Below are 13,415 nucleotides of genomic sequence, written 5' to 3' on the forward strand. Positions count from 1 at the left end.
GGTGAGAGCGCCGAATCCTAGCCACTAGACCACCAGGGAGGGATGGTTTTGTTTGACACTCCATGAAAGAAAAGGAAGTTTCCTGAATGAAGTCCAAAGCAATGGAATGTGAGGGAGTGGGCTACTAGGAATCAGTTTTAGAAGGAAGGAGAGTAAAAATGGTTGTGCATAGCAGTCTTAAATTACACCACACAGCAGCTTTACCTGATGGATGTATAGTACTGGCACGAAAAAATTATTTTGAGGAGCTAGACGTTGAGAGTCCCTGGCTCCATGATAAATTGTTCTGGTGCTAAAGAAAGAAGACATTAATGACTCAGATATCAAATATGGTCTAATTGGTTCTGATGAAAAAAATACTTTTGTACAAGAGCACAAGTCTTTTAGTAGCTAACTGGAAAATATTCACTAAGAAAGGAAGATAGCTGACTCTTTGTTATCAATTTCCATTGTCTGTTTTGACAACTCACTGTTGCTCAAGTATTAGAAATGATGCGCTGAACTGAAAGTGCATCATTTCTTTGAAAGGTTGGTGTTTTTGGCAAAAATATTCCGAGGACCTCACTTTCCCTGACCGGGAATCGAACCCGGGCCGCGGTGGTGAGAGCGCCGAATCCTAGCCACTAGACCACCAGGGAGGGATGGTTTAGTTTGACACTCCATGAAAGAAAAGGAAGTTTCCTGAATGAAGTCCAAAGCAATGGAATGTGAGGGAGTGGGCTACTAGGAATCAGTTTTAGAATGAAGGAGAGTAAAAATGGTTGTGCATAGCAGTCTTAAATTACACCACACAGCAGCTTTACCTGATGGATGTATAGTACTGGCACGAAAAAATTATTTTGAGGAGCTAGACGTTGAGAGTCCCTGGCTCTATGATAAATTGTTCTGGTGCTAAAGAAAGAAGACATTAATGACTCAGATATCAAATATGGTCTAATTGGTTCTGATGAAAAAAATACTTTTGTACAAGAGCACAAGTCTTTTAGTAGCTAACTGAAAAATATTCACTAAGAAAGGAAGATAGCTGACTCTTTGTTATCAATTTCCATTGTCTGTTTTGACAACTCACTGTTGCTCAAGTATTAGAAATGATGCGCTGAACTGAAAGTGCATCATTTCTTTGAAAGGTTGGTGTTTTTGGCAAAAATATTCCGAGGACCTCACTTTCCCTGACCGGGAATCGAACCCGGGCAGCGGCGGTGAGAGTGCCGAATCCTAGCCACTAGACCACCAGGGAGGGATGGTTTAGTTTGACACTCCATGAAAGAAAAGGAAGTTTTCTGAATGAAGTCCAAAGCAATGGAATGTGATGGAGTGGGCTACTAGGAATCAGTTTTAGAAGGAAGGAGAGTAAAAATGGTTGTGCATAGCAGTCTTAAATTACACCACACAGCAGCTTTACCTGATGGATGTATAGTACTGGCACGAAAAAATAATTTTGAGGAGCTAGACGTTGAGAGTCCCTGGCTCCATGATAAATTGTTCTGGTGCTAAAGAAAGAAGACATTAATGACTCAGATATCAAATATGGTCTAATTGGTTCTGATGAAAAAAATACTTTTGTACAAGAGCACAAGTCTTTTAGTAGCTAACTGAAAAATATTCACTAAGAAAGGAAGATAGCTGACTCTTTGTTATCAATTTCCATTGTCTGTTTTGACAACTCACTGTTGCTCAAGTATTAGAAATGATGCGCTGAACTGAAAGTGCATCATTTCTTTGAAAGGTTGGTGTTTTTAGCAAAAATATTCCAAGGACCTCACTTTCCCTGACCGGGAATCAAACCCGGGCCGCGGCGGTGAGAGCGCTGAATCCTAGCCAGTACACCACCAGGGAGGGATGGTTTAGTTTGACACTCCATGTCAAAAAAAATACTTTTGTACAAGAGCACAAGTCTTTTAGTAGCTAACTGAAAAATATTCACTAAGAAAGGAAGATAGCTGACTCTTTGTTATCAATTTCCATTGTCTGTTTTGACATCTCACTGTTGCTCAAGTATTAGAAATGATGTGCTGAACTGAAAGTGCATCATTTCTTTGAAAGGTTGGTGTTTTTGGCAAAAATATTCCGAGGACCTCACTTTCCCTGAACGGGAATCCATGAAAGAAAAGGAAGTTTCCTGAATGAAGTCCAAAGCAATGGAATGTGAGGGAGTGGGCTACTAGGAATCAGTTTTAGAAGGAAGGAGAGTAAAAATGGTTGTGCATAGCAGTCTTAAATTACACCACACAGCAGCTTTACCTGATGGATGTATAGTACTGGCACGAAAAAATTATTTTGAGGAGCTAGACGTTGAGAGTCCCTGGCTCCATGATAAATTGTTCTGGTGCTAAAGAAAGAAGACATTAATGACTCAGATATCAAATATGGTCTAATTGGTTCTGATGAAAAAAATACTTTTGTACAAGAGCACAAGTCTTTTAGTAGCTAACTGAAAAATATTCACTAAGAAAGGAAGATAGCTGACTCTTTGTTATCAATTTCCATTGTCTGTTTTGACAACTCACTGTTGCTCAAGTATTAGAAATGATGCGCTGAACTGAAAGTGCATCATTTCTTTGAAAGGTTGGTGTTTTTGGCAAAAACATTCCGAGGACCTCACTTTCCCTGACCGGGAATCGACCCCGGGCCGCGGCGGTGAGAGCGCCGAATCCTAGCCACTAGACCACCAGGGAGGGATGGTTTTGTTTGACACTCCATGAAAGAAAAGGAAGTTTCCTGAATGAAGTCCAAAGCAATGGAATGTGAGGGAGTGGGCTACTAGGAATCAGTTTTAGAAGGAAGGAGAGTAAAAATGGTTGTGCATAGCAGTCTTAAATTACACCACACAGCAGCTTTACCTGATGGATGTATAGTACTGGCACGAAAAAATTATTTTGAGGAGCTAGACGTTGAGAGTCCCTGGCTCCATGATAAATTGTTCTGGTGCTAAAGAAAGAAGACATTAATGACTCAGATATCAAATATGGTCTAATTGGTTCTGATGAAAAAAATACTTTTGTACAAGAGCACAAGTCTTTTAGTAGCTAACTGAAAAATATTCACTAAGAAAGGAAGATAGCTGACTCTTTGTTATCAATTTCCATTGTCTGTTTTGACAACTCACTGTTGCTCAAGTATTAGAAATGATGCGCTGAACTGAAAGTGCATCATTTCTTTGAAAGGTTGGTGTTTTTGGCAAAAATATTCCGAGGACCTCACTTTACCTGACCGGGAATCGAACCCGGGCCGCGGCGGTGAGAGCGCCGAATCCTAGCCACTAGACCACCAGGGAGGGATGGTTTAGTTTGACACTCCATGAAAGAAAAGGAAGTTTCCTGAATGAAGTCCAAAGCAATGGAATGTGAGGGAGTGGGCTACTAGGAATCAGTTTTAGAATGAAGGAGAGTAAAAATGGTTGTGCATAGCAGTCTTAAATTACACCACACAGCAGCTTTACCTGATGGATGTATAGTACTGGCACGAAAAAATTATTTTGAGGAGCTAGACGTTGAGAGTCCCTGGCTCCATGATAAATTGTTCTGGTGCTAAAGAAAGAAGACATTAATGACTCAGATATCAAATATGGTCTAATTGGTTCTGATGAAAAAAATACTTTTGTACAAGAGCACAAGTCTTTTAGTAGCTAACTGAAAAATATTCACTAAGAAAGGAAGATAGCTGACTCTTTGTTATCAATTTCCATTGTCTGTTTTGACAACTCACTGTTGCTCAAGTATTAGAAATGATGCGCTGAACTGAAAGTGCATAATTTCTTTGAAAGGTTGGTGTTTTTGGCAAAAACATTCCGAGGACCTCACTTTCCCTGACCGGGAATCGACCCCGGGCCGCGGCGGTGAGAGCGCCGAATCCTAGCCACTAGACCACCAGGGAGGGATGGTTTTGTTTGACACTCCATGAAAGAAAAGGAAGTTTCCTGAATGAAGTCCAAAGCAATGGAATGTGAGGGAGTGGGCTACTAGGAATCAGTTTTAGAAGGAAGGAGAGTAAAAATGGTTGTGCATAGCAGTCTTAAATTACACCACACAGCAGCTTTACCTGATGGATGTATAGTACTGGCACGAAAAAATTATTTTGAGGAGCTAGACGTTGAGAGTCCCTGGCTCCATGATAAATTGTTCTGGTGCTAAAGAAAGAAGACATTAATGACTCAGATATCAAATATGGTCTAATTGGTTCTGATGAAAAAAATACTTTTGTACAAGAGCACAAGTCTTTTAGTAGCTAACTGAAAAATATTCACTAAGAAAGGAAGATAGCTGACTCTTTGTTATCAATTTCCATTGTCTGTTTTGACAACTCACTGTTGCTCAAGTATTAGAAATGATGCGCTGAACTGAAAGTGCATCATTTCTTTGAAAGGTTGGTGTTTTTGGCAAAAATATTCCGAGGACCTCACTTTACCTGACCGGGAATCGAACCCGGGCCGCGGCGGTGAGAGCGCCGAATCCTAGCCACTAGACCACCAGGGAGGGATGGTTTAGTTTGACACTCCATGAAAGAAAAGGAAGTTTCCTGAATGAAGTCCAAAGCAATGGAATGTGAGGGAGTGGGCTACTAGGAATCAGTTTTAGAATGAAGGAGAGTAAAAATGGTTGTGCATAGCAGTCTTAAATTACACCACACAGCAGCTTTACCTGATGGATGTATAGTACTGGCACGAAAAAATTATTTTGAGGAGCTAGACGTTGAGAGTCCCTGGCTCCATGATAAATTGTTCTGGTGCTAAAGAAAGAAGACATTAATAACTCAGATATTAAATATGGTCTAATTGGTTCTGATGAAAAAAATACTTTTGTACAAGAGCACAAGTCTTTTAGTAGCTAACTGAAAAATATTCACTAAGAAAGGAAGATAGCTGACTCTTTGTTATCAATTTCCATTGTCTGTTTTGACAACTCACTGTTGCTCAAGTATTAGAAATGATGCGCTGAACTGAAAGTGCATCATTTCTTTGAAAGGTTGGTGTTTTTGGCAAAAATATTCCGAGGACCTCACTTTCCCTGACCGGGAATCCATGAAAGAAAAGGAAGTTTCCTGAATGAAGTCCAAAGCAATGGAATGTGAGGGAGTGGGCTACTAGGAATCAGTTTTAGAAGGAAGGAGAGTAAAAATGGTTGTGCATAGCAGTCTTAAATTACACCACACAGCAGCTTTACCTGATGGATGTATAGTACTGGCACGAAAAAATTATTTTGAGGAGCTAGACGTTGAGAGTCCCTGGCTCCATGATAAATTGTTCTGGTGCTAAAGAAAGAAGACATTAATGACTCAGATATCAAATATGGTCTAATTGGTTCTGATGAAAAAAATAATTTTGTACAAGAGCACAAGTCTTTTAGTAGCTAACTGAAAAATATTCACTAAGAAAGGAAGATAGCTGACTCTTTGTTATCAATTTCCATTGTCTGTTTTGACAACTCACTGTTGCTCAAGTATTAGAAATGATGCGCTGAACTGAAAGTGCATCATTTCTTTGAAAGGTTGGTGTTTTTGGCAAAAACATTCCGAGGACCTCACTTTCCCTGACCGGGAATCGACCCCGGGCGTGAGAGCGCCGAATCCTAGCCACTAGACCACCAGGGAGGGATGGTTTTGTTTGACACTCCATGAAAGAAAAGGAAGTTTCCTGAATGAAGTCCAAAGCAATGGAATGTGAGGGAGTGGGCTACTAGGAATCAGTTTTAGAAGGAAGGAGAGTAAAAATGGTTGTGCATAGCAGTCTTAAATTACACCACACAGCAGCTTTACCTGATGGATGTATAGTACTGGCACGAAAAAATTATTTTGAGGAGCTAGACGTTGAGAGTCCCTGGCTCCATGATAAATTGTTCTGGTGCTAAAGAAAGAAGACATTAATGACTCAGATATCAAATATGGTCTAATTGGTTCTGATGAAAAAAATACTTTTGTACAAGAGCACAAGTCTTTTAGTAGCTAACTGAAAAATATTCACTAAGAAAGGAAGATAGCTGACTCTTTGTTATCAATTTCCATTGTCTGTTTTGACAACTCACTGTTGCTCAAGTATTAGAAATGATGCGCTGAACTGAAAGTGCATCATTTCTTTGAAAGGTTGGTGTTTTTGGCAAAAATATTCCGAGGACCTCACTTTACCTGACCGGGAATCGAACCCGGGCCGCGGCGGTGAGAGCGCCGAATCCTAGCCACTAGACCACCAGGGAGGGATGGTTTAGTTTGACACTCCATGAAAGAAAAGGAAGTTTCCTGAATGAAGTCCAAAGCAATGGAATGTGAGGGAGTGGGCTACTAGGAATCAGTTTTAGAATGAAGGAGAGTAAAAATGGTTGTGCATAGCAGTCTTAAATTACACCACACAGCAGCTTTACCTGATGGATGTATAGTACTGGCACGAAAAAATAATTTTGAGGAGCTAGACGTTGAGAGTCCCTGGCTCCATGATAAATTGTTCTGGTGCTAAAGAAAGAAGACATTAATGACTCAGATATCAAATATGGTCTAATTGGTTCTGATGAAAAAAATACTTTTGTACAAGAGCACAAGTCTTTTAGTAGCTAACTGAAAAATATTCACTAAGAAAGTAAGATAGCTGACTCTTTGTTATCAATTTCCATTGTCTGTTTTGACAACTCACTGTTGCTCAAGTATTAGAAATGATGCGCTGAACTGAAAGTGCATCATTTCTTTGAAAGGTTGGTGTTTTTAGCAAAAATATTCCAAGGACCTCACTTTCCCTGACCGGGAATCGAACCCGGGCCGCGGCGGTGAGAGCGCTGAATCCTAGCCAGTAGACCACCAGGAAGGGACGGTTTAGTTTGACACTCCATGTCAAAAAAAATACTTTTGTACAAGAGCACAAGTCTTTTAGTAGCTAACTGAAAAATATTCACTAAGAAAGGAAGATAGCTGACTCTTTGTTATCAATTTCCATTGTCTGTTTTGACATCTCACTGTTGCTCAAGTATTAGAAATGATGCGCTGAACTGAAAGTGCATCATTTCTTTGAAAGGTTGGTGTTTTTGGCAAAAATATTCCGAGGACCTCACTTTCCCTGAACGGGAATCCATGAAAGAAAAGGAAGTTTCCTGAATGAAGTCCAAAGCAATGGAATGTGAGGGAGTGGGCTACTAGGAATCAGTTTTAGAAGGAAGGAGAGTAAAAATGGTTGTGCATAGCAGTCTTAAATTACACCACACAGCAGCTTTACCTGATGGATGTATAGTACTGGCACGAAAAAATTATTTTGAGGAGCTAGACGTTGAGAGTCCCTGGCTCCATGATAAATTGTTCTGGTGCTAAAGAAAGAAGACATTAATGATTCAGATATCAAATATGGTCTAATTGGTTCTGATGAAAAAAATACTTTTGTACAAGAGCACAAGTCTTTTAGTAGCTAACTGAAAAATATTCACTAAGAAAGGAAGATAGCTGACTCTTTGTTATCAATTTCCATTGTCTGTTTTGACAACTCACTGTTGCTCAAGTATTAGAAATGATGCGCTGAACTGAAAGTGCATCATTTCTTTGAAAGGTTGGTGTTTTTGGCAAAAATATTCCGAGGACCTCACTTTCCCTGAACGGGAATCGAACCCGGGCCGCGGCTGTGAGAGCGCCGAATCCTAGCCACTAGACCACCAGGGAGGGATGGTTTAGTTTGACACTCCATGAAAGAAAAGGAAGTTTCCTGAATGAAGTCCAAAGCAATGGAATGTGAGGGAGTGGGCTACTAGGAATCAGTTTTAGAATGAAGGAGAGTAAAAATGGTTGTGCATAGCAGTCTTAAATTACACCACACAGCAGCTTTACCTGATTGATGTATAGTACTGGCACGAAAAAATTATTTTGAGGAGCTAGACGTTGAGAGTCCCTGGCTCCATGAAAAATTGTTCTGGTGCTAAAGAAAGAAGACATTAATGACTCAGATATCAAATATGGTCTAATTGGTTCTGATGAAAAAATTACTTTTGTACAAGAGCACAAGTCTTTTAGTAGCTAACTGAAAAATATTCACTAAGAAAGGAAGATAGCTGACTCTTTGTTATCAATTTCCATTGTCTGTTTTGACAACTCACTGTTGCTCAAGTATTAGAAATAATGCGCTGAACTGAAAGTGCATCATTTCTTTGAAAGGTTGGTGTTTTTGGCAAAAATATTCCAAGGACCTCACTTTCCCTGACCGGGAATCGAACCCGGGCCGCGGCGGTGAGAGCGCTGAATCCTAGCCAGTAGACCACCAGGGAGGGATGGTTTAGTTTGACACTCCATGTCAAAAAAAATACTTTTGTACAAAAGCACAAGTCTTTTAGTAGCTAACTGAAAAATATTCACTAAGAAAGGAAGATAGCTGACTCATTGTTATCAATTTCCATTGTCTGTTTTGACAACTCACTGTTGCTCAAGTATTAGAAATGATGCGCTGAACTGAAAGTGCATCATTTCTTTGAAAGGTTGGTGTTTTTGGCAAAAATATTCCGAGGACCTCACTTTCCCTGACAGGGAATCGAACCCGTGCCGCGGCGGTGAGAGCGCCGAATCCTAGCCACTAGACCACCAGGGAGGGATGGTTTACTTTGACACTCCATGAAAGAAAAGGAAGTTTCCTGAATGAAGTCCAAAGCAATGGAATGTGAGGGAGTGGGCTACTAGGAATCAGTTTTAGAAGGAAGGAGAGTAAAAATGGTTGTGCATAGCAGTCTTAAATTACACCACACAGCAGCTTTACCTGATGGATGTATAGTACTGGCACGAAAAAATTATTTTGAGGAGCTAGACGTTGAGAGTCCCTGGCTCCATGATAAACTGTTCTGGTGCTAAAGAAAGAAGACATTAATGACTCAGATATCAAATATGGTCTAATTGGTTCTGATGAAAAAAATACTTTTGTACAAGAGCACAAGTCTTTTAGTAGCTAACTGAAAAATATTCACTAAGAAAGGAAGATAGCTGACTCTTTGTTATCAATTTCCATTGTCTGTTTTGACAACTCACTGTTGCTCAAGTATTAGAAATGATGCGCTGAACTGAAAGTGCATCATTTCTTTGAAAGGTTGGTGTTTTTGGCAAAAATATTCTGAGGACCTCACTTTCCCTGACAGGGAATCGAACCCGGACCGCGGCGGTGAGAGCACCAAATCCTAGCCACTAGACCACCAGGGAGAGATGGTTTACTTTGACACTCCATGAAAGAAAAGGAAGTTTCCTGAATGAAGTCCAAAGCAATGGAATGTGAGGGAGTGGGCTACTAGGAATCAGTTTTAGACGGAAGGAGAGTAAAAATGGTTGTGTATAGCAGTCTTAAATTACACCACACAGCAGCTTTACCTGATGGATGTATAGTACTGGCACGAAAAAATTATTTTGAGGAGCTAGACGTTGAGAGTCCCTGGCTCCATGATAAATTGTTCTCGTGCTAAAGAAAGAAGACATTAATGATTCAGATATCAAATATGGTCTAATTGGTTCTGATGAAAAAAATACTTTTGTACAAGAGCACAAGTCTTTTAGTAGCTAACTGAAAAATATTCACTAAGAAAGGAAGATAGCTGACTCTTTGTTATCAATTTCCATTGTCTGTTTTGACAACTCACTGTTGCTCAAGTATTAGAAATAATGCGCTGAACTGAAAGTGCATCATTTCTTTGAAAGGTTGGTGTTTTTGGCAAAAATATTCCAAGGACCTCACTTTCCCTGACCGGGAATCGAACCCGGGCCGCGGCGGTGAGAGCGTTGAATCCTAGCCAGTAGACCACCAGGGAGGGATGGTTTAGTTTGACACTCCATGACAAAAAAAATACTTTTGTACAAGAGCACAAGTCTTTTAGTAGCTAACTGAAAAATATTCACTAAGAAAGAAAGATAGCTGACTCTTTGTTTTCAATTTCCATTGCCTGTTTTGACATCTCACTGTTGCTCAAGTATTAGAAATGATGCGCTGAACTGAAAGTGCATCATTTCTTTGAAAGGTTGGTGTTTTTGGCAAAAATATTCAGAGGACCTCACTTTCCCTGACCAGGAATCGAACCCGGGCGGCGGCAGTGAGAGCGCCGAATCCTAGCCACTAGACCACCAGGGAGGGATGGTTTAGTTTGACACTCCATGAAAGAAAAGGAAGTTTCCTGAATGAAGTCCAAAGCAATGGAATGTGAGGGAGTGGGCTACTAGGAATCAGTTTTAGAAGGAAGGAGAGTAAAAATGGTTGTGCATAGCAGTCTTAAATTACACCACACAGCAGCTTTACCTGATGGATGTATAGTACTGGCACAAAAAAATTATTTTGAGGAGCTAGACGTTGAGTGTCCCTGGCTCCATGATAAATTGTTCTCGTGCTAAAGAAAGAAGACATTAATGATTCAGATATCAAATATGGTCTAATTGGTTCTGATGAAAAAAATACTTTTGTACAAGAGCACAAGTCTTTTAGTAGCTAACTGAAAAATATTCACTAAGAAAGGAAGATAGCTGACTCTTTGTTATCAATTTCCATTGTCTGTTTTGACATCTCACTGTTGCTCAAGTATTAGAAATGATGCGCTGAACTGAAAGTGCATCATTTCTTTGAAAGGTTGGTGTTTTGGGCAAAAATATTCAGAGGACCTCACTTTCCCTGACCGGGAATCGAACCCGGGCCGCGGCGGTGAGAGCGCCGAATCCTAGCCACTAGACCACCAGGGAGGGATGGTTTAGTTTGACACTCCATGAAAGAAAAGGAAGTTTCCTGAATGAAGTCCAAAGCAATGGAATGTGAGGGAGTGGGCTACTAGGAATCAGTTTTAGAAGGAAGGAGAGTAAAAATGGTTGTGCATAGCAGTCTTAAATTACACCACACAGCAGCTTTACCTGATGGATGTATAGTACTGGCACGAAAAAATTATTTTGAGGAGCTAGACGTTGAGAGTCCCTGGCTCCATGATAAATTGTTCTGGTGCTAAAGAAAGAAGACATTAATGACTCAGATATCAAATATGGTCTAATTGTTTCTGATGAAAAAACTACTTTTGTACAAGAGCACAAGTCTTTTAGTAGCTAACTGAAAAATATTCACTAAGAAAGGAAGATAGCTGACTCTTTGTTATCAATTTCCATTGTCTGTTTTGACAACTCACTGTTGCTCAAGTATTAGAAATGATGCGCTGAACTGAAAGTGCATCATTTCTTTGAAAGGTTGGTGTTTTTGGCAAAAATATTCTGAGGACCTCACTTTCCCTGACCGGGAATCGAACCCGGGCCGCGGCGGTGAGAGCGCTGAATCCTAGCCAGTAGACCACCAGGGAGGGATAGTTTAGTTTGACACTCCATGTCAAAAAAAATACTTTTGTACAAGAGCACAAGTCTTTTAGTAGCTAACTGAAAAATATTCACTAAGAAAGGAAGATAGCTGACTCTTTGTTATCAATTTCCATTGTCTGTTTTGACAACTCACTGTTGCTCAAGTATTAGAAATGATGCGCTGAACTGAAAGTGCATCATTTCTTTGAAAGGTTGGTGTTTTTGGCAAAAACATTCCGAGGACCTCACTTTCCCTGACCGGGAATCGAACCCGGGCCGCGGCGGTGAGAGCGCCGAATCCTAGCCACTAGACCACCAGGGAGGGATGGTTTAGTTTGACACTCCATGAAATAAAAGGAAGTTTCCTGAATGAAGTCCAAAGCAATGGAATGTGAGGGAGTGGGCTACTAGGAATCAGTTTTAGAAGGAAGGAGAGTAAAAATGGTTGTGCATAGCAGTCTTAAATTACACCACACAGCAGCTTTACCTGATGGATGTATAGTACTGGCACGAAAAAATTATTTTGAGGAGCTAGACGTTGAGAGTCCCTGGCTCCATGATAAATTGTTCTGGTGCTAAAGAAAGAAGACATTAATGACTCAGATATCAAATATGGTCTAATTGTTTCTGATGAAAAAACTACTTTTGTACAAGAGCACAAGTCTTTTAGTAGCTAACTGAAAAATATTCACTAAGAAAGGAAGATAGCTGACTCTTTGTTATCAATTTCCATTGTCTGTTTTGACAACTCACTGTTGCTCAAGTATTAGAAATGATGCGCTGAACTGAAAGTGCATCATTTCTTTGAAAGGTTGGTGTTTTTGGCAAAAATATTCAGAGGACCTCACTTTCCCTGACCGGGAATCGAACCCGGGCCGCGGCGGTGAGAGCGCCGAATCCTAGCCACTAGACCACCAGGGAGGGATGGTTTAGTTTGACACTCCATGAAAGAAAAGGAAGTTTCCTGAATGAAGTCCAAAGCAATGGAATGTGAGGGAGTGGGCTACTAGGAATCAGTTTTAGAAGGAAGGAGAGTAAAAATGGTTGTGCATAGCAGTCTTAAATTACACCACACAGCAGCTTTACCTGATGGATGTATAGTACTGGCACGAAAAAATTATTTTGAGGAGCTAGACGTTGAGAGTCCCTGGCTCCATGATGAATTGTTCTGGTGCTAAAGAAAGAAGACATTAATGATTCAGATATCAAATATGGTCTAATTGGTTCTGATGAAAAAAATACTTTTGTACAAGAGCACAAGTCTATTAGTAGCTAACTGAAAAATATTCACTAAGAAAGGAAGATAGCTGACTCTTTGTTATCAATTTCCATTGTCTGTTTTGACAACTCACTGTTGCTCAAGTATTAGAAATGATGCGCTGAACTGAAAGTGCATCATTTCTTTGAAAGGTTGGTGTTTTTGGCAAAAATATTCCAAGGACCTCACTTTCCCTGACCGGGAATCGAACCCGGGCCGCGGCGGTGAGAGCGCTGAATCCTAGCCAGTAGACCACCAGGGAGGGATAGTTTAGTTTGACACTCCATGTCAAAAAAAATACTTTTGTACAAGAGCACAAGTCTTTTAGTAGCTAACTGAAAAATATTCACTAAGAAAGGAAGATAGCTGACTCTTTGTTATCAATTTCCATTGTCTGTTTTGACAACTCACTGTTGCTCAAGTATTAGAAATGATGCGCTGAACTGAAAGTGCATCATTTCTTTGAAAGGTTGGTGTTTTTGGCAAATATATTCCGAGGACCTCACTTTCCCTGACCGGGAATCGAACTCGGGCCGCGGCGGTGAGAGCGCCGAATCCTAGCCACTAGACCACCAGGGACGGATGGTTTAGTTTGACACTCCATGAAAGAAAAGGAAGTTTCCTGAATGAAGTCCAAAGCAATGGAATGTGAGGGAGTGGGCTACTAGGAATCAGTTTTAGAAGGAAGGAGAGTAAAAATGGTTGTGCATAGCAGTCTTAAATTACACCACACAGCAGCTTTACCTGATGGATGTATAGTACTGGCACGAAAAAATTATTTTGAGGAGCTAGACGTTGAGAGTCCCTGGCTCCATGATAAATTGTTCTGGTGCTAAAGAAAGAAGACATTAATGACTCAGATATCAAATATGGTCTAATTGTTTCTGATGAAAAAAATACTTTTGTACAA

The 13,415-nt window shown here is 40.3% G+C and overlaps 4 non-coding genes across 4 annotated transcripts; all 4 read right to left on the reverse strand.

Moving 5' to 3' along the window:
- Window positions 1-566: 566 nt before the first annotated feature.
- TRNAE-CUC (transfer RNA glutamic acid (anticodon CUC)) lies at window positions 567-638 on the reverse strand. Its single transcript has one exon. It is a non-coding gene; the product is annotated as a tRNA-Glu (tRNA).
- A 9,943-nt stretch (window positions 639-10,581) lies between these two features.
- On the reverse strand, window positions 10,582-10,653 carry TRNAE-CUC (transfer RNA glutamic acid (anticodon CUC)). The gene has a single exon. It is a non-coding gene; the product is annotated as a tRNA-Glu (tRNA).
- An 844-nt stretch (window positions 10,654-11,497) lies between these two features.
- TRNAE-CUC (transfer RNA glutamic acid (anticodon CUC)) lies at window positions 11,498-11,569 on the reverse strand. The gene has a single exon. It is a non-coding gene; the product is annotated as a tRNA-Glu (tRNA).
- Window positions 11,570-12,096: 527 nt separating this feature from the next.
- TRNAE-CUC (transfer RNA glutamic acid (anticodon CUC)) lies at window positions 12,097-12,168 on the reverse strand. The gene has a single exon. It is a non-coding gene; the product is annotated as a tRNA-Glu (tRNA).
- Window positions 12,169-13,415: the final 1,247 nt, after the last annotated feature.

This window comes from Taudactylus pleione, unplaced genomic scaffold (assembly GCF_031769625.1).
Source record: "Taudactylus pleione unplaced genomic scaffold, aTauple2 ptg000174l, whole genome shotgun sequence".
In the NCBI taxonomy this organism is placed as follows: domain Eukaryota; kingdom Metazoa; phylum Chordata; class Amphibia; order Anura; family Myobatrachidae; genus Taudactylus; species Taudactylus pleione.